Here is a 19,964-nt window from a genome sequence, read left to right as displayed (position 1 = left end):
CCTTTTTTGTCTGTTCTCATCCACTGTACCTTCAACTTTTCTCCCTTTTTCTTCAAACTATGAATTTCTGTATAGGAGGGTATTTTGTTTTTATTGGAAAAAACAAAAAACATCAGCAATTCGGAGTAGGATAATTGGCCAATATCTCACCGAGTGGTGTAGGTTTGCTCAGCTCCGCCGCATGCGGATAAATTCAGGCAAGGAGATGATGCCTCTTGCCGGGAAAACATTGCTCATGAGTTGATAAATTCAGGCAATGAGATGATATATCTTGCTCTTGCTGGGAAAACATTTCTCACGGGTTGATTTCAATTCATAGATATATAATTTTTTTTGCAATTGTTGGTGATACATAAAGGTTATGTTTTAATTTCTTAAAAAATCATGTTTTTATTCTCTTTAATTCTTTTATTTAGTGATGTCTGTCTAAAATTTATGAAAAGGTCATTAGTTCATTCTCTAAAATTGGAAAAATAAATATTGAAAGCATGAGGGTGGGATTAAAGAGAAGAGAGAGAGAGAGAGCAGAAAAGAGTCAAATGGGAAGATAGAAATAAACGTGTTTAGATTTAACGAAAACTATTAAAGGATTATATAGTTAACCCAAGTTAAATATTGTTAACAGAGTTGAATAAGTGGTGAAGCTGATTAGGATAATTTGACACATGTCAATAATTGGTTGGGGGACATGGAAGATAACATGAATTAGGAGACAACATATTTTCTTCCACCTATTACAAGCTTTACAGATCTCACATCTTCAATCCATTCTATTGTTTTATAATTATGCTTCAGTTTTACATATTATTAAGAATTATACCTTTCATGAACGCACAAAACATATAGAATTAGATTGTTATTTTGAGCGTGATTTTTTTTTTGCTGAGATTATTAAACCTTTAGGCATATTTTTTGTTTTCCAAATAGCAGATATTTTTAACTAAACTTTATCAACTAGGTCCTTTATGACATTATTATACAAATTGGGTGTTAGATCAACATGCACTCTAACTTGAGGGGAGCAATAAGGGTTATATTTGTAAATTATTAGTGCGAGGGTAGATTACTAACACTACAAAAAAAAATGGCTTTTAGTAAGGGGAAAAATGGTTATTAAAAGTCCAAATACCCTTAGTAAAAGCTTTTAATAGGTGGAAAAGCCCCTTATGGGCCCCTTGTTAAACGTTGCCTTGCTAATTGTTTTTAATAACGGAAATGAGACCGCTTATTATTAAACTTACAATAATGGAAAATCTACCATTATTAAAAAACGTTTGTAATAATTAAATATCCACTTATTAAAACTAATTATAATAAGACAAAAAACACTTATTAAAAACCAATTTAGATGTCCAAAAGCCCTTGTTATAAACTAATTATAATAATTAAAAACCCTTATTAAAATATATTATTAATAATGAACGAATCCCTTATTAAAACATATTTATAATAATGCTCTTGTTAAATCATCATTTTTTACAATTAAAAACGTCTTTAGCACAAAATATATAATAATAAAAAGTGGTTTGTTAAATCATCATTTTTCACAATTAAAACATATCCTAACACAAATTAACCATAAAAAGTTATCATATAATAAAAATTGAAAAGTCAACCATCCAATAATTACAATATATATCCCAAAAGTTATTTATAAAGCTAATTTCATTAAGAGATATACATTCAATTTCTATTTACCAAACAAAATATATCAAAAAAGTTGTTTGAAAATTTAAGCTCTGTATCTTGATACAGAACCAAAAAGTTGATTGATTGTCCGAATATATGTTCGGTCAAGTGGCAAACTGTTGTTGCATCAAATAGCCTACAAAAAAATAACAAAGAAAATTCCATAATTAGTTGATCACACTAATAAGTTTTAGCCAGACAAACATATTTGACATTAATATCTCTCTCTCATTTTACTTTCAATTCTAAAAACACTCATCATGTATATTGATTATAAACAATATACAGTTTTTAGCTATACTCTCGTAGTCAATAGTCAATCCCAAGCATATGTGAATCTACAAATGTCCTAATTACCAAAATCAGTACAATGATAGACCCAATATGCCAAATAGATAACCCCAAATCAAATCGAATAAGAAGCCGAGTTATGTTCTAGAAACAAGAACTATCAGTTCTGGAAACAAAACTCGTACTTGTTATCTTTCTAGAAATTCCAATTCTATTTCTAGAACTGCAAGTTCTGTTTCCAGAAAACAGAACTAGATAGTTCTTGTTTCAAGAACTGCCTGTTCTGTTACCAGTTTTTCGGTAAACCTATTCCGTAACAACAACAACAACAAAGCCTTAGTCCCGAAATGATTCGGAGTCGGCTAACATGAACCATCATATAAAACCGTGAAAATCAAGTCGTGTCAGCGACACAGATTCGCTCCCTCCACTCCGTCCTATCCACTACCATATTTTCCTCAATTCCCAATAAACTCATATCACTCTCGATCACCCTCCTCCAAGTTTGCTTAGGTCTTCCCCTACCCCTCACCACTACATCCCTTTGCCACTCTTCGGTTCTCCTAACCGGCGCATCAAGCACTCTACGTCTCACATGGCCAAACCACCTTAGTCGGTTTTCTCTCATTTTATTCTCAATAGATGTGACCCCTACTTTTGTCCTAATTATTTCATTACGCACCCGGTCCTTTCTCGTGTGACCACACATCCATCTCAACATACGCATCTCCGCCACCGACATCTTATGGATGTGGCAGTGTTTCACTGCCCAACACTCCGTACCATATAACAATGATGGTCTAATTGCCGTCCGGTAGAATTTTTCCTTCAATCTATTAGGCATGCCGGGATCACAAAGGAAACTCGTAGCACTCTTCCACTTCGACCAACCAGCTTTAATCCTATGAGCAACATCTCCATCTACTTCTCCATCCGTTTGGATAATAGATCCTAAATACCGGAAGCAATCCGAGGGCTGAACAACTCTCCCATCTAGGATGATTGTCCCTGCCTCCCTACTCCTACGGCCGCTAAACTTACACTCCAAATATTCTGTCTTACTTCGACTCAACTTAAAGCCTCTAGATTCTAGAGTTTGCCTCCATAGTTCCAACTTCATCTCCACTCCTTCTTTCGTCTCCTCAACCAACACAATATCATCTGCAAACAGCATGCACCATGGTATACCATCTTGAAGTGAACTTGTTAGTTCATCCATAACGATGGCAAAAAGAAATGGGCTTAGTGCGGAACCTTGATGCACTCCAATCGTAATAGGAAACTCTTCAGTCTTCCCAACACTAGTATGTACACTCGTGCATACTCCCTCATACATGTCCTTTATGATGTCAATATATTTCCGCGAAATGCCTTTCCTTATCAAGGCCCACCAAAGTACTTCCCTTGGTACCTTATCATATGCTTTCTCCAAGTCAATGAAAACCATATGCAAGTCTTTCTTCTTATTTCGATAGTGCTCCATTAATTGTCTCATTAGATGGATGGCTTCCATAGTTGATCTTCCCGGCATAAAGCCAAACTGGTTTTCCGAGATCTTCACCGTCCTCCTTAGCCTTTGTTCAATCACTCGCTCCCAAAGTTTCATAGTGTGACTCATTAATTTGATTCCCCGATAGTTGGCACAATCTTGGACATCGCCTTTGTTCTTATACAAAGGGATTAAGGTACTTTTCCTCCATTCTGATGGCATCTTATTGTTTCTCCAAATTTTGTTGAAGAACGTCGTCAACCATTCGATTCCTCTTTCTCCCAAACATCTCCAAATCTCAATAGGGATGCCATCAGGTCCTACTGCTTTCTTCAACTTCATCTTACTTAATGCCATTTTGACTTCACCCTTTTGAATTCTCCGCAGGCATTCATGATTTATCATATCGTGATGGATACTTATATCTCCAACATCTTGTTGGCGATCTCCATTAAATAAGTCATCAAAATAGGACCTCCATCATTCCTTGATATCCTTATCTCCAACTAGGACTTTCTGGTCCACATCCTTCACACATTTAACTTTTCCGAGATCTCGCGTCTTCCTATCTCTCATCCGAGCAATTCTATATATGTCTCTTTCCCCTTCTTTCGTATCCAATCTTGTATACAGATCCCGATTCACCTTTGCTCTAGCATCTCGTATGACCTTCTTTACTTCCCTTTTAGCCTCTTTGTATTTTTCGTAGTTCTCGTCACTCCTACATTTCCCTAATAGTTTATAGGATTCTCTCTTACTCTTTACTGCTTGTCGTACTTCTTCTGTCCACCAAGATGTGTCCTTACCCGGTGGCATGCTACCTTTAGATTCCCCTAGAACTTCCTTCGCTACTTCCCTTATACTATGCTCCATCTTATTCCATATCGAATCTATATCTGAATCCATATTGCAAGTCCAAATATCTTTTTTGGTCATCTCATCCACAAATTTTTGTTGATTCTCCCATTGCAATTGCCACCACTTAATCTTAGTCTCTACTTGAGGTGTTTGTTTTCTTATACATTTCCTACTTCGAAAATCTAGCACCACTACTCTATGTTGGGTTGTCGTACTCTCACCAGGGATCACCTTACAATCAATATAACTCTTTCTCCAAGCACTCCTTACTAAGAAGAAGTCAATTTGGCTCGCATTACCGCCACTCCGATAAGTCACTAAGTGGGATGTTCTCTTCATAAACCATGTGTTCATGATACTCAAGTCATAGGCTGATGCGAATTCCAAAATATCATTTCCTGCTTCATTCTTATCTCCAAAACCATACCCTCCATGAACACTCTCAAACCCATCTCGCCTAGAACCCACGTGTCCATTGAGATCACCCCCTAGTACCATTTTTTCATCCCTAGGAACCTGTTGCACCACTTCCTCTAAGTCATCCCAAAAAGCTTATCTTATAGACACATCTAATCCTATTTGTGGCGCATATGCATTAATGACATTCACAACCTCATCCCATATCACTAGCTTAACACTCATAATTCTATCGCTCTTTCTAGACACCGCTACTACCTCATCAATATACTCCCTATCAATAAGAATACCTACTCCATTTCTACCCTTATCCTTTCCTGAGTACCAAAGCTTATAACCCCAAGGAGCTATCTCTCTAGCCTTAGCTCCAACCCACTTGGTTTCTTGTAGGCATAATATATTTATTCTCCTCCTCTTCATAACATCTACAATTTCAGCTAATCTTCCTGTCAAAGAACCTATGTTCCATGTCCCAAAGCGTAACCTACTACCCTTACCCCTACCCTTACCATTACCGTGGACTAGCTTATTTACCCGCAACCCTTGCATATTTGACACCACCCCCGGGTCCTGGGGTGGCGCGCCGCTTCGGGGCGACGACCTAGCAACCCTTGCACATTTATCACTACACCCGGGTCTAGGAAGTGCAGCGCGTCGCTGAGTAGGGAACGCCCCAACGGTATTTATATTATGGTTCATGTCATAAGATGTGACTAAGTTTTACGCTGGCCGCCACAAACCTACCGCAACCCTCCTCCTTTGTCCGGGCTTGGGACCGGCTGTAAAGGCCACCAAGTGACCCTCAGATAATATGAGTTTGATCATAATTGTCCAACTGCAAACTCTAAATTTAGTGATATTGTTACCTTTTGGAAACAAACTGGTATCCAGTTCTGGAAACAAAATTGGTATACTACTAGTTCTGGAAATAGAACTGGATACCAGCTATGTTGGTATCCCAGTTCTGCTGGAAACCATATATAGCACTCGAGATAAATATTAACAGATGTGCCTTTAGTAACACAAATAAGGTACATTTAGACACAACACAAACCTCTGAGTGAATAGAGAAATAACCTACAAGCACCTTCTTCTTCTTCAACACATATTTGGATTGATTCAGCAATCACTTTCACTTTATGTCATTCAACTATAAGAACCAAAACACAAAACAAAGTCTATAACAAGCTTTCATTTTGTTAGTTTATCAAGTGAAAATTGGACAAGAATATATTCATAACAATATATTAATTAAAGAGACTTAAAGATGGAAAATTTTGTTTTCTTAGGGAAAGGGTCAATTTGATTGAGATCCATTATGAAATTGAAAAGTGTCCAAGGCAAGAAACCGCTTACTAACACCACTTGCTTCAAAATTGCTGCTACTGCTCATTCATTTCGATTTTGCAAGATATACGACTCTTAGATAGGCTTTGATTTAAAGAATTTGGCTACTACTGCATAAAGATTTTCTTCCTCAAATGGCTTCGATACATATCCATCCATTCCACATTTCATGCATTCATCATATGTAGCATACTAGCATGTATCACATCCGCCGTCATAGCTAATACACCGGTGCATTCCTCTCGCCTTTTATAGCACTTCCTTCTGCTGCTGATTCACCATTTATTTGCTCATTAGCTTGGCTCTCCACCATCCTGATAAGACGTGTTGCCTCAAACCTGGACCCTAACAAGAATTTTAACAAAACCATGTTTGAGCTCAATGTTTCAAAACTCTAAATCTAGATAACATTAATTATACAATCAAATAACAGCTCTAATCAAACTAGAGATAGTTAACAACTTCAGTCAAAGCCAACTAATAATGCTATATAAAACTTTATCTGCCTAACTTCCAAAGCAGATAGAACAAACATGAAAAAGTTAAACCTAACAATAAATCATAATCGGAGCCACTAACTAAGCTTCCAGAGAAAAGATCAATAACTTGGAGAGTGGGGACATTATCAAGGATTTAGCTTAACCCATTTTGACTGGTAGAGGAGGAGACATTATAGAAAGGAATATAATAGAGCACAATGAAACATTCAAAAGATGAATTGAGCATAATAGAAACTAATAGAATAGAGAACAAGACACTAAACCATCAATGAAAACATAAAGACCTCTCTGGCTTTTACCATGAATTAGCACACAGATAAGGTCAATAACTAAAGCACCAGTAAAGGCTACCAAGCCCTTAACATATTACCTAACAATGTTGACTCTATATTGCAAAGTAGCACAAGCAGCAGAACTCTCATATGTATAGAATAATACCTTGATGGCACTCTCAAACTTTGTTCTCATCGACATTCTGCCTCCAATGGTGCTCCAAAAGAACTAGCATACTTCTTTCCAGCATGGACAATTGGTCCTGAAACCTGTTCATTAATGAAAAAAGCTTCAGAATATGACACTACAAGAAGAAAAATAACTCTACAAGGGAGACTTACTTTGGAGAACTTTGAAATGTAACAACCAGACTCGACACCATTTTCACCAAGACCCTTAGAGTGAAAGATGTAGAACAGCCAAACATATGAGAGATGAGGTGAGCAAGTGCAGAACATAGCCCTACCTCGAGGATCAGACTAGCAATTGCAGGTGAATTAGGGACTGAGAGCAGCTCGCAGACGAATTAAGGATTCAGAGCAGAGGGCGAAGAGAGACCAAGAATGATTCATTTGCATAGATGGTGAATTGGGGATTTGGAGCAGAGGAATTCCATTTTCACCAAGACCCTTAGAGTGAAAGATGTAGAACAGCCAAACATATGAGAGATGAGGTGAGCAAGTGCAGAACATAGCCCTGCCTCGAGGATCAAACGAGAAAGCGCATGTGAATTAAGGATTGAGAGCAGCTCGCAGACGAATTAGAGATTCAGAGCAGGGGCCAAAGAGAGACCAAGAATGATTCATTTGCATCGATGGTTAATTAGAGATAGACTACCAATTCTTGAATGAACCTCAAAATGAACTCATAAGTACATATAAGGCAGAAATTTCAGTAAGCCAAATAGAATATATCAAGTAGTCATGCAATTGACTGTATCATATAATGTTCAGTCAAATGTGCATAATAAATTCAGAACAAATTAAATTACGCACCACATCTCTCTAGAGCTAATTTAGTCTCCTCCATGTAACCCATTTTTGCCATTTGAACAATAACAAATGGGACCTTAAAAGTAAGGTAATGTTCAAGTTGAGATGGTAATAGTATATTCTAATTGTTACCCTTTCTATTAGAGCGGAAGAAACATCATTATGATCATCTACTTCAGAAGCACGGTCACTCCACCCAGGCAGCTTTATATGCTTTAATGGATTCTTGTTCACCATATATGCCTTCCTTCTCTACCATGCTATTGTAAAGCTCTATCTGAAAAAACATACTTCTCCATTAGTTACTTAACAAGCTTTTCAAGCCTAAAAGTGCTACCTATTCCCTAAAAAACAGTTCAGACGATTTCCAGAGCAAATTAACAGCCAGTCTTAGCACATATGAAGTTACATATATATATCAACTGATAAGTAGTCAACACAATTGCAAGTGTATACAAAATCACTGATTATCCAAGTCCTATTGGTCCTTCTGAAGAGAGAAAATTCAATCTGAGATTGCAGCATGTGCCTCTAGCTCAATATGATGAGAAACCCATAGAGGAGTTGCTGCAACCTAGTTTCCATATGAAAAATACAAATCATTGAATGAATTATACATTTCTCTATAGATTTAAGTAGAGTAATCTCCAATTTCAGTTGTATAGTTCATCGTAGATGTTATCTATTTTGATTCAATACCTTATGACTACCATGGCATTTAAGTGGGTCTTAAGATATGAGTATTTTATTAACGGTGACCGAATAGTGAAATGTCCAACTTGTAAATGTTTCTATGCTGCTGGGTTCTAGTCTACACCAGAAAAAGCTACATGCTACATATTTAGACATGAAAACAAGAGCCATTGTTATTGTACTGTTTCAACTTACAAATCCGTTTTCAACTGCTCTAAAATCCAAATCCTCGTCTGGGTCTTCCTTCTTCTTATCATATCCACAACAATGCTAACTTAGTTCATAATGTCATACAACCATAGAACTTCAGGACACAAACTAGTAAAGAAAACAAAACCAAAGACAATCAAACTAATAAGCAAGATGCAATTGAGATTAAGAACATGCTAGTATTACAACATCTTTGACCCTCGATTCTATAAGGGAAACCTTAGAGATGTGTTGAATGAAAATCTATAGTAGTTATAGATCATGTACAAGTTCACAGATCTTGATTTACAAGTATTTGTTTCTTAAGTAACAATTAAGAGAAGCAAGAAAACATCTCAACCGCACGTTCGAACAGACAGAAAAAGCAAAGTCAGGATTTCACAATTTTAACAAAACAAGCCACTAGACATCACTTGAAATGCAATGTAGAGCTGTTCACACACAAACATTTAGTAAAGAGATATTCTTTACCTCAAAACGGAAGTACTTCTTTACTCAAACTTTGTACAACTTCCCTACAACCCCAACTGTCTCAATCTCCACATTCTTCTTTTGTGTGGTAATAGGACAAGCTACACTCTATAAAGGGAAAAGAAACAATACCACAGAGAGACAGTAATGTGTAATCTTTTTGAAATAGATACTAAAGGATAAAACATAATGATATATGATATGATTTTCAGCAATAACTCACAGCAACAATGCATCTCGACTAAGATGTACAAGCTGAAGGCCAAGGCTCTGTTCATTAGACATGAAGTTTCAAGGTCCAGCAGAATGATTCTGGTTGGCCGAAATAGCTAGCCAGCTAGGTGAAGATATATGATACTACTGGAAAGCACGAAGGAATAGCAACATCCACTCATCTAGAGTAAAAGGCATTACTCCTACTTAGCATGTACATACACAACTAGATTTGGACAAACTAAATATAAACCCAGAGCAAAAAATGGCAGGAACCAAATAAAGAGGAGTTGAAAAGCAGACCTGATATCCAGAGAAAATAACCAAGCTAAGGACTTGCTAAAGAGCACACTTCCTCTAATCATACACAGAACACCATGCACCACTTGCAACAAAGATACGCAACAACTATCTCATTTGCTACAACCAAAAATCTGAACCCAGAGCAAAAAGAAATGAATAATTTCAGCAAGAGCATAAGCATATTAATCACTATTAGGAAGTTAAAACCAACAATTTGAAGTTAGATGAGATAAAAGTGAGAGCAAGGGAAACCCTAGAAATCATTTTTAGATTCCTTCATCTTGACAAGCTCTTCTTCCTCCTAAAAGTTATCAATTTCGAACTGACTTAGCAAATAAATTTGACAAATTAAACAATAGTTGATGACTAAAATTAATTTGACTATAACTGAAAGCCCTAAATTCATCAAGCAAACCAAGAGCAAGGGAAATCCTTGAGGAATCAACCTGAGAGGAAGTAAACAACAAATTGGGACCAAGAGCTGAGCAGGAGAAAGGGTTTTAAGAAGTACCTACTCCAGCTTCAAGTGATGGCCATGGGAGCTGATATGGTGCTGCGTTGAGTGGTAGTCGCACTAGAGCAGGTGAAACATTGAGCAACAGTTGAGAAATTTAAAGTGAAACGATTTCAGTTAGGATTTTTGTCTGAAATTATGAAGCCTTCACGGGAAACCAAAATTGAGAAGGAAAGGATTTCGAAGTTTGAGTTGAGGAAATGAAATTTGAGGAGGCAAACGTAAGGGTGGGAAATGAAATTTGAGGAGGAAACCTAATTTGGGTTTCGCGGTATAGCCGAAAAGTTTTAGTAAGTGGTTTATTAGTTACTATTCTAAATAAGATATTTATTTTTTTTATCAAATAAAATTAATAATGGATTTATTGGTTATTATTATAATTTATAATTATTTATATTTTTTAATATAATTATTAAAGGTTTTATTTTTGCTATCAAAACTTTATTAAGTGATTTATTTGTTATTATTATAACTAATAAGTATTTTATCTTTTTTTAATACAATTATTAAGGGGTTTTAATTTTATTTATTTATTTTTTTTTTAATCAAACAGAAAAAGCATTAATATGCCAAATTTTGGCAAAATTGTAACAATGAAATAGAAACAGAACTCGATAATAAATTAAAAAAAGAAGGGCAAGTGGATAAACGAGAAGACTGTGCTAACACATGTGTCATCCCATTCGCTTGACGCCGTATCCATTTGACCGAGTAAGAGTCATTTGATATTAGAATCGATCATATTTGAACAACTCTATCCCCAAATTCAGAATCGTCAACAGAGCTAGAATTTATTGCATCAATCACTTGTTTAACATCGGACTCGAATACCACATTCCTTATTCCATCAGCTTCTAACCACTGCATAGCCTGTAATAGAGCTTCAACTTCACATTCTCGTGTTGTTGGACAGTACAAGTTTACAACAATCCCGCACACCTTCCTATTACAAACTGCCCATTTGCATCTCGTACTGCTGCTCACATCCCTGCACGCCCATCATCGTTAAAACATGCGACATCAACACAACACGAGAGAAATCCTTCTGGTGGCGTATGCCACTCCGTGCAAACATCATATGAAATATTTCCTGCTGATGTATTTCCAATCTGTTGTTCTCTCGTACCAGTCCGATTCCTCAAGGCATTAGCTTCTGTCCAATCTTTCAATACAGTGCAAGCTTGAGTCACTATTTGATCTGTTGTGCGAATCTCATACTGCCAAAGACGAATATTTCTTGCTTGCCATAAACTCCAGAGGTGCATCAAAAATGTTTTCACAATTTGTTCCGGGGTTGCTCTAATCATATTATGAAACCATGCTGCCAAGTTCTCAGCCACCGCCGCCTCTGCATTAATTCGTTCCAGAAGTCCCGCCTTCTGCCACACTCTTATAGCTCATGCACATTCAATAAACAGATGTCATCCATCCTCCCAAGGTTCATTACATATCACGCAATTACTACATACATGTAACCCGCGGAATTGCAAATTTACCCGTGTTGGAAGACAATTACGTGCTAATTGCCAGCCAAAGTGTCGGACCTTGTGTGGAATTTCAGCATACCACAATTTTATTAAAAAAATAAAAATAAAAATATTTTAATTTAGAATAAATTAATAAAGGGAAATTTTAGTCAAAATTAACAAAAAAAAAAGTACTTTGCTTATTAATAATATAATAATAGAATTTATCCTTATTATATGTATGAAGAATATACTTTTAATAAGTGATTTTTACACCCTTATTAAATTTTGCTTACTAAAACTCATTTTTCTTCTAGTGTAATTAATTAGAATTATAAGCTAGTCATTGTTAAAATTATAGTAGATAAATAGGGCAGTAGTGCTCACCTAGAACCTGAATGATCAGATGAATTTGATCATTTACCGTTAGATTCAAACTTATTAAAATCATGTGGTAGAGATTCAAACTATCATAAAACTTAGATTCAAACTATCGTGAAGTTTAAATTTAATAAGCTTGGATATAACGATGGATGACCAAATTCATTTGGTTATTCAGGATGGATATTATATGTTACAGGTCAATATTTTTTTTTTTTTTTTAAAGAAGGTAGGATTTAATAATGTTAAAGGTGCATGAAGCTTATCTTAATTACAAGGACTCAAATGAATTAAATAGTTAATAATTTAATAAAATAGGAGAAAGAAAACAAAAAGCAAGTAGAAAAATGTTGAAGCTTAGTCATACAGTATATAGAAAAATGTTGAAGCTTAGTCATACAGTATATAATCTAATCTAGGAAACCACTTGAATAATGTATTTAATTATAAAACCCAACATTGAACACTTGCTAATATCCAGACCATACCCAAATAAATATTTATATGTTTTTATAAAAGATTTATTTGTTTTCTATACATATAACAAAAGCTTAATATGTTTTTATAAAAGATTTATTTGTTTTCTATACATATAACAAAAGCTTAATACATATTTACACCTTCAAACGTGATAAAGTTTACTTATTGACATCCTAAACTTTTTAAATAACCTATCACATATTTATAGTTGGCTTTAAAAGTCTATCACATATTTATAGTTGACATTAAAAATCTATCATACACTTAAAATTGGCTCATTCGAATCTTTTATACATAAAATCATTGATCTGTCATCTTTGACATGTGTGGTGAAATCGGTAAATAAACCAAACAGATCTAAATTAAGCAAAGGACCAGTGCTTCCATTTCAAAAATAAAAATAAAAATAATGGTATGGGTATCTACTTCTTCAATTTCATGAAAGGCCAATATCCACTCCACTTGCCTATGCTATGTCCACATGACATGACACGGATAACGACACCCACCGATTGGTTTTATGTTTTCAGTATTCAGTGACTGTCAGCATAAACGTCAATTTTGATCCCTTTACATCATAAAATCTGTTTATATTTAGGCCTAATGTATCATTTGTTTTTTAATTTATTCAAAAAGTTTAATTTATCCTTAAATCTCTCGAATTTATATAAACGTTTAGTTAGTTTCTTAAATTTATATAAAATATAATCAATTGATTACTTGATTGTAAAAAAAAAAAAGTTAAATGCAAAAAATGTATTACGCGTGTTAAAAAAAAGTAAAACAATCAAGATCGGAGTATTACAATTGTAATATTAGATAATACAAGGTTTATAATTGAACAAATAATAACTTTATTTTTACTCTATTATTGAATTATGTAATAACATTATAAGACACGTAGAATACATCTTTCGCATTTAATTTACTTTTTCACAACCGAGTGATCAATTGATTGCATTTTACACAAGTTCAAGGGGTTAACTGAACTTTTTAAAGAAATTATCTAAACACTTTAAAAATTCAAAAAACCAATTAAACTTTTTAAATAAGTTCAGAGAACAAATAATGTATTAATCTTTCTATTTATTTAGCCTTTTCTAATTTTATTTATATCGTATTTATTCTCAAATGTATATCCACTAGACCTGTCCACAGGCCCGGGTACCCGCCCGGCCCGTCCAGGCCCGTGTCCCTTGGATCGGGCTTGGACAATAAAAATTGTTCATCGGCCCAGCCCGGCCCAGGCCCGCCAAAGCCCGCATATTTTTTGGGCGGGCTTGGGATTAATAAAAATAACACGGGCCGGCCCAGCCCGGCCCGCTTATTAATATTAATTAATAAATATATATTTATATATTAAATATTTATTTTTAAGTATAATATTTATTTTTTTATAATTAACAATTATATATATATATTTAGGTGGGCTTATATGGGTTGGGCTCGGGATTTGATTTTTAAGCCCGAGCCCAGCCCGGCCCGAGCCCGCCTAAATTAATTGTGGGCTGGGCTGGGCTTGGGCTAAGCATTTTTACTTAAAAACCCGACTGGACCGGCCCGGCCCGGCCCATGGACATGTCTAATATCCACTATTCAAAAGGCACGGCTATAAATTTTGATTTGATCTTATTAATTCACTCATGTATGTTTTGAATTTCGGATAATATAACCTCTTCAAGTTGACAAAGTTATCGAATACTGTCCATCATCAACGGTTATTAAGATTAAGAGAGTGTTTGTTTACATACTTTTCACTTTAAAATGCAGAGTTTTAGATGTTTGGTTAGACATTTCCTGTTTGTCTTTTACAAAAGCAGAGAATCTCTGCTTTTTGGAAAAGCAGCTTTTTCAAAAAGCAAACAGCAAACCGTAACAGGAAACATGAACAATAAACAGTAAACAGGATCAGCAAACAGCAAGTAGCCAAAAGGGGGGGTGTTTGGGTGCCCCTTTTCGTGCTCCTATTTGCCTTTTCAGTTCGAAATGGAGAGTTTTAGGTGTTTGGTTAGTGACATTTATGTTTGCCTTTTACACTTGAAAAACAGCATTAGGTGTTTGGTTAGTGACCTCCTGTTTGCCTTTTACACCTGAAAAGCAGCCTTTTGCAAAAGCAGAATATCTCTGTTTTTTGGAAAAACAGCTTTTTCCAACAGCAAATAGCAACAGCAAACAACAAACAACAAACAGCAGGTAAAACAAATGGGCCCTTAGACTACAAGTCTCCACTCCTATATAAAGGGCTCCAACTCACTGTATAAAGGTAACTTAACTAATTTTAGCGTTATTGTGTTGAATTCTCTCTTTAGATCAAAACTAAATTGAACGTTAGAGTATCCCTTATTGGGGATCCAACTAAACATTGTTTTGCATGTTTGACAAGCACGACCAATATCCATCCTCAATAATACTATTTGAATTCTCCCATCTTGGTATCTAGATCCTCAATGATAGAAATTTTTCCGGACGTTATTATTGGTACAGTGGGTGTGGACCTAAGAACTTTCATCGAAGTTTGACAGGTTTATCTTAATAGGATCGAACATGGTTTCTTCGAGGATGGTAGATAACTCCCTTAACATAGCCAATATGTCTATAAAATGAAAAAATAACTTTGTTCATATCGTTATTAAAGGATTGGATTCCACCGTCGGGCCAAGAAAGCCAAGTCCTCAAAAGGTAAGGAGATAGCCCAAATTCTCCTAACCTTTCCTCCCCTTGTGCCAAACACACACCTAGTTTGCACGATAGCGTCTTGGCCGTCACAACATTGATAGAGGGTACACCATGAAAAAGGGTGTTGATAGACACCGATAGTTCTATTAATCGGATCGTATCTGATCACTAGAGGCGTGGTACAACAGTTGAAAATATCCTCAATTAGGGTTATACATGTGTATACCTATGATAGGTTTGAACGAGTACGTCATTTTGGTAAGTGATTTTGTTACTTTCGGTGGTGTATTTGGAGATGAAGAACACAAATGGAAGGAAAATTATGAGTTTTTTTTTATAGCGGGCCTTGACTTTGCCTATAACATTTTTATGAGAGAGACATTTTTTATCTGAATTAGAGGCCCTCGATCGATTAGAGAGCTCTAGTGATGGAAGAAATGGCGATATCTAGAGGCATCACTCAAGAATCTCTAGAGTTATTAATAGTTCTCTTTCCAAAGGATGATATAAACATTGAGGAAGAAGAACCTCGGAGCATAGAGCTAGGTAGAGAGATAGAGATCTTTGATATTGGAGAAGGTCCTTTGATTGCCAAGAACTTGAAAAATGATGTGAAACATGAAATTATAGAGTTATTGAAGAAAGAGCAAGATTTGTTTTCCCGACGGATGGATGATATGGAGGGATTAGATCCGGGAACGATCACACACAAGCTCAATATTAACCCAAAATCCAAAACGGTCGTCCAAGATGACTCTTCATACCTCCAAACTCGATCTCCATCGTTCATAACAAGAAACTAGATGTCAGAAAGCTTGTGTTAAAAAATCATGACGACTCAATAGTTCAATCTCCAACAAAAGGCGCAAAAATATATATTTTTTCTTTATTATTTTTCTCTTTTTATGATGGCTCTTTCTCATAATGTTACTCTTAAAACTTACTTTTAAGGGGTGTTTGTTTCATGTTTTTGGAGCAGTGTTTAACATTTTTTTTTTGTGGAAAAGCAGCGCTTGGAGCTTTTCACGAAAAGCTCAAAAAACGAGCTTTTCATGACAAGCTGTTTATATATATTTGATATTGACGAAATTATCCTTCTAATCAATAATATTTCTTCTTTAATATTATTCATATTTTTGTAGCATTATTGTTGAAAGAACAAGATTTTGCCTCATTCAATAAAATTAATATTTAGTTCTTTAGATTATTTTATTAATTTGGATTGTATTTTTTATTGGAAAAAATTCAAATATAACCTTATGATTTCACCGATTTACAAATGAGTGTTTGTGAGTTTTTTGTTGCTAAAAGATGACTAAGGTGCTCGTCATTAGCAAAACTAAGAACTTTTAGGTTGACATTATAAATTTTGACTCTTGAATTAAATTTGTTTAGTATTACATTTACCATAGAACTGCGTTTTCGATTTAGGAAATTGTGTTAGTGGAGGTTGTGCTTAAAGAAAAAAAATAAAATTAATTAATAACAATGATAAAAAAAATTAAAAGAGGTTGTATTTAAAGGAAAAAATAAAATTAATGAATTAATAACAATGATAAACAAAACAATTAAATTAGATGATAATATTGATGATTTTTTTTTTTTATCATTGGATCAAAATCATAATAGAAAAAAAAATAAAAACACATTTTGATTTAAAGGAAAAAATTATAATTGGTTAAAAATAATTGAGGAGCTGGGTGTTTGAACATGGTACCAGAGGGCTTGACAGTAGCTTTTCAGGCCCCGCTCTACCAACCAGGCTAACTTAATTTCATATGATGTGATCACGTCCTATTTTAAAGGCATATCTTAACTCTCCTAGGGGGGCTTCTCGGGGCTGGACTAGTATTCTTCAGGGGTGGTGCCGAAGATTAGGGGGGCTTCGCCCCCCCCACCCACCCCCGAGCTCCGGACTGTCTCCACCCCTGACAGCAACCGCAATAGTTATTAGCTAACAGCTGAACCAAATTGACCCATAATCTAACCCATTCTGAATCGGACAAAAGAATTACAGTGCAATATCTAGTTAGACTTCATAATCTATATAGGATAATTTGGACGAGTATCTTTCAAGGAAATAGCTATTTAATGTTAGGAAAATAGAAAAAGCAAATATTTTTACGTAGCTAAACTCTCTATCACAAATTATTTGTATAATGGTATTTTGTCATGGTTGCTGTCAGCATTTGACAAATAATTACGTTTAATTTTTTTTTATAAAGATTCTGATTCATCATTTTTTGTAATTATATATGCAAATTTGTTTTTCATTCAATTATCGACAAGAAATTGTTAATCAAGTTCCATCAAGTAAGTACATCTTTAAAGATATCAAGTCCAAAATTATAGTGCATTATCTAGTTAGGGAGGGTGACATTTTTTTCCAAATAAAGAAAAACAATAAATTTGGATCGAATAAAAAATGCTAGAAAACAAATGAAAGGTTGAGTTAAAGTTACATTGAAGGGCAAATTTGTTTGAGTTATTAAGTTATGTTTGTTGTTTATTATTGTTGTTAGCTATTTGATTATTAGAGAGTGTTTGGTTACCTACTTTTCACATCATATTTGTATTTTTATTTTGGTTAGACACCTCCAGTTTACCTTTTACAGTTGAAAAGTATTTTTTTTTTTTTAACAAAAACAGGAATATCTGTTTCTTTTATAAAAGTATCACTTTTGAAAGGCAAACAACAAACCATAACAGTAAATAGCAAACATAAACAACAAACAACAAGTAGTCAAATGGACTCTTAGTATTTAATAAAATTATAATTGATTGTTGCTATTAGTATGTAAAATAGCTAATATACGCATATTTTAAATCAAGCAAGAAATTAATATATAAATGTATTCTAAAATTAATAAAAATAATTTAAATAACTAAACGAATTTTTAAAAAACATAAACAACTTTATGAACTCATAAATATGTATATATTATTTTGTTGAAATTTACATAATTAGCAATAAAAAAAATTCTAGTTTTTTTTTTTTCATTTCAAGATTGTTTCCTAATAGACTGAAGCAATTTAAGTTTTCATAGTTTTCATTTATATCAATATGGATCCAAAAAGCTTGCCTTACACTGAGTCTCGTGAATTGTAATCGAGCCGAGCCGAGTTTTAACCTGTTAAGGCTCGACTGGTTAGAAAATGGACGAGTTCGAGTCCGAGCTTGAGCTTAACATTCTATTCGTGAGCGAGCTTGTTCACGAGCTTTGCTCGTGAGCAGCTCATTAATTCAGCTCATAAACTTCGCTATCGAACAATTCATTACTTATATTCATCAATTATATTGATTTGATAAAACTATATAATTTTTAAACCTACAAAGCTTAATTTTAATCAAAACTACATTGTTTTACATTTTCTCCTTTATAGAAATATTATTATTAAAATAAAAATCAAACCAAGCTTACTTCCGAACGTGTTCATGAACATTGTAATCGAGTTTGTTCATAAGCTTATTCATGAACCTATAATCGAGTCTGCTCGCGAGCTTTTGAACCGAGTTTCGTCATGCTCAAACTCTGACTCATTTATAAATCGAACCAAACACAATCGAGTCGAACACCGAACCGCTCATGAGCGGCTGGGCTCATTTATAGCCCTACCTGTATATATTGTGGCTTATACCAACCAGTGCAAGTCCAAGTTAAAAATTCAACATAAACTCACAGAAATTCTAATATCTCAGTAATTTAGTTATAGCAACTAAAAGGTTGTAACAAGAATTTACTGATACTTCTTATAAAAGGTGTGCATATATTAATTTGAGTAGAACCTTCTCTTTATTATTATTTATATTACTTTCACTATGGTTGAAGCTATTAAAATTGAGAGTTTGCAAATTGAATAACAAGTAAGTTTTATTGAATAAGCATATATAAATTGAACAAAACTCATTTTATAATTTAATTATATGAGTATTATACGAAATAATAAGAAAAGAACTTCCGATGCTCATATTGCATCTTCAAAATCATTTCCATCATTGTATGGAAGGTGAGACCCGGCCCTAGGGTTGATTTATGGGGGCAGCGGCCCAACCCAATATCTTAGGAGGCCATTGTTTTTATTTGGGTTCTTTACCTAAAATTCATAAATATTATTATATTTATTGTTTAATCAATATTGATATTTTAATTAGTAATATATGAATTTTTATCTTGCAAATGTCAGATTCTCCAAGTGATGTAGTCGGTGAAATAGCCATAGAAATCGTCAACTGCCAAGTATCATTAAGCTTGATATATTCATAATTTTTTTTTACAAATTTGTAAATAATTTTTAAAATTTGAATTCTAGTGTAATTTCCCCTTTTTATTTTGTATATAAAAAGTAATATAATTTTTATCAAGGCCAAATACATAAATATTATAATTAAGTACAAAATTACAACTAAATCAAATTACCAAACTTAATTTTTAATATGTCATTATTTTTATATATATTATGATTTTACACCATAATTTAGAAAATCTAGATTCCAATTTATAAATCATAAACCCTAGAAAATATATTCTGAACTTCTAATTTATAAATTTTAATCCTTAAAATATATTAAAAGTACTTATTTTACTAGTTTGACATAATAAAAAATTATATCTTGATATAATTGTAAATGGTTTTTAAAAAATGAATTTCTGAGTAATTTTCCTTTTTATCAATTAGTATACAATTTATGAATACAAACCT

General features: G+C 34.1%; 1 long non-coding RNA gene across 12 annotated transcripts; it reads right to left on the bottom strand.

Moving 5' to 3' along the window:
- Nucleotides 1-1,586: 1,586 nt before the first annotated feature.
- On the bottom strand, nt 1,587-10,543 carry LOC136209006 (uncharacterized). 12 transcript variants are annotated; one of them, XR_010677346.1, is made up of 8 exons: nt 10,258-10,543; nt 9,747-9,877; nt 9,231-9,625; nt 7,206-8,133; nt 7,030-7,133; nt 6,101-6,436; nt 5,799-5,894; nt 1,587-1,825 (listed from the first exon to the last, which is right to left on the bottom strand). It is a non-coding gene; the product is annotated as an uncharacterized lncRNA (long non-coding RNA). The 12 variants fall into 12 exon arrangements; XR_010677347.1 differs by having other exon boundaries at nt 5,822-5,894; XR_010677351.1 differs by lacking the exon at nt 5,799-5,894.
- Nucleotides 10,544-19,964: the final 9,421 nt, after the last annotated feature.

This window comes from Euphorbia lathyris, chromosome 1, assembly GCF_963576675.1.
Source record: "Euphorbia lathyris chromosome 1, ddEupLath1.1, whole genome shotgun sequence".
Classification (NCBI taxonomy): domain Eukaryota; kingdom Viridiplantae; phylum Streptophyta; class Magnoliopsida; order Malpighiales; family Euphorbiaceae; genus Euphorbia; species Euphorbia lathyris.
The sequence above is the reverse complement of the archived record's forward strand: the minus strand, read 5'-3'. Positions and strand labels throughout refer to the sequence as shown.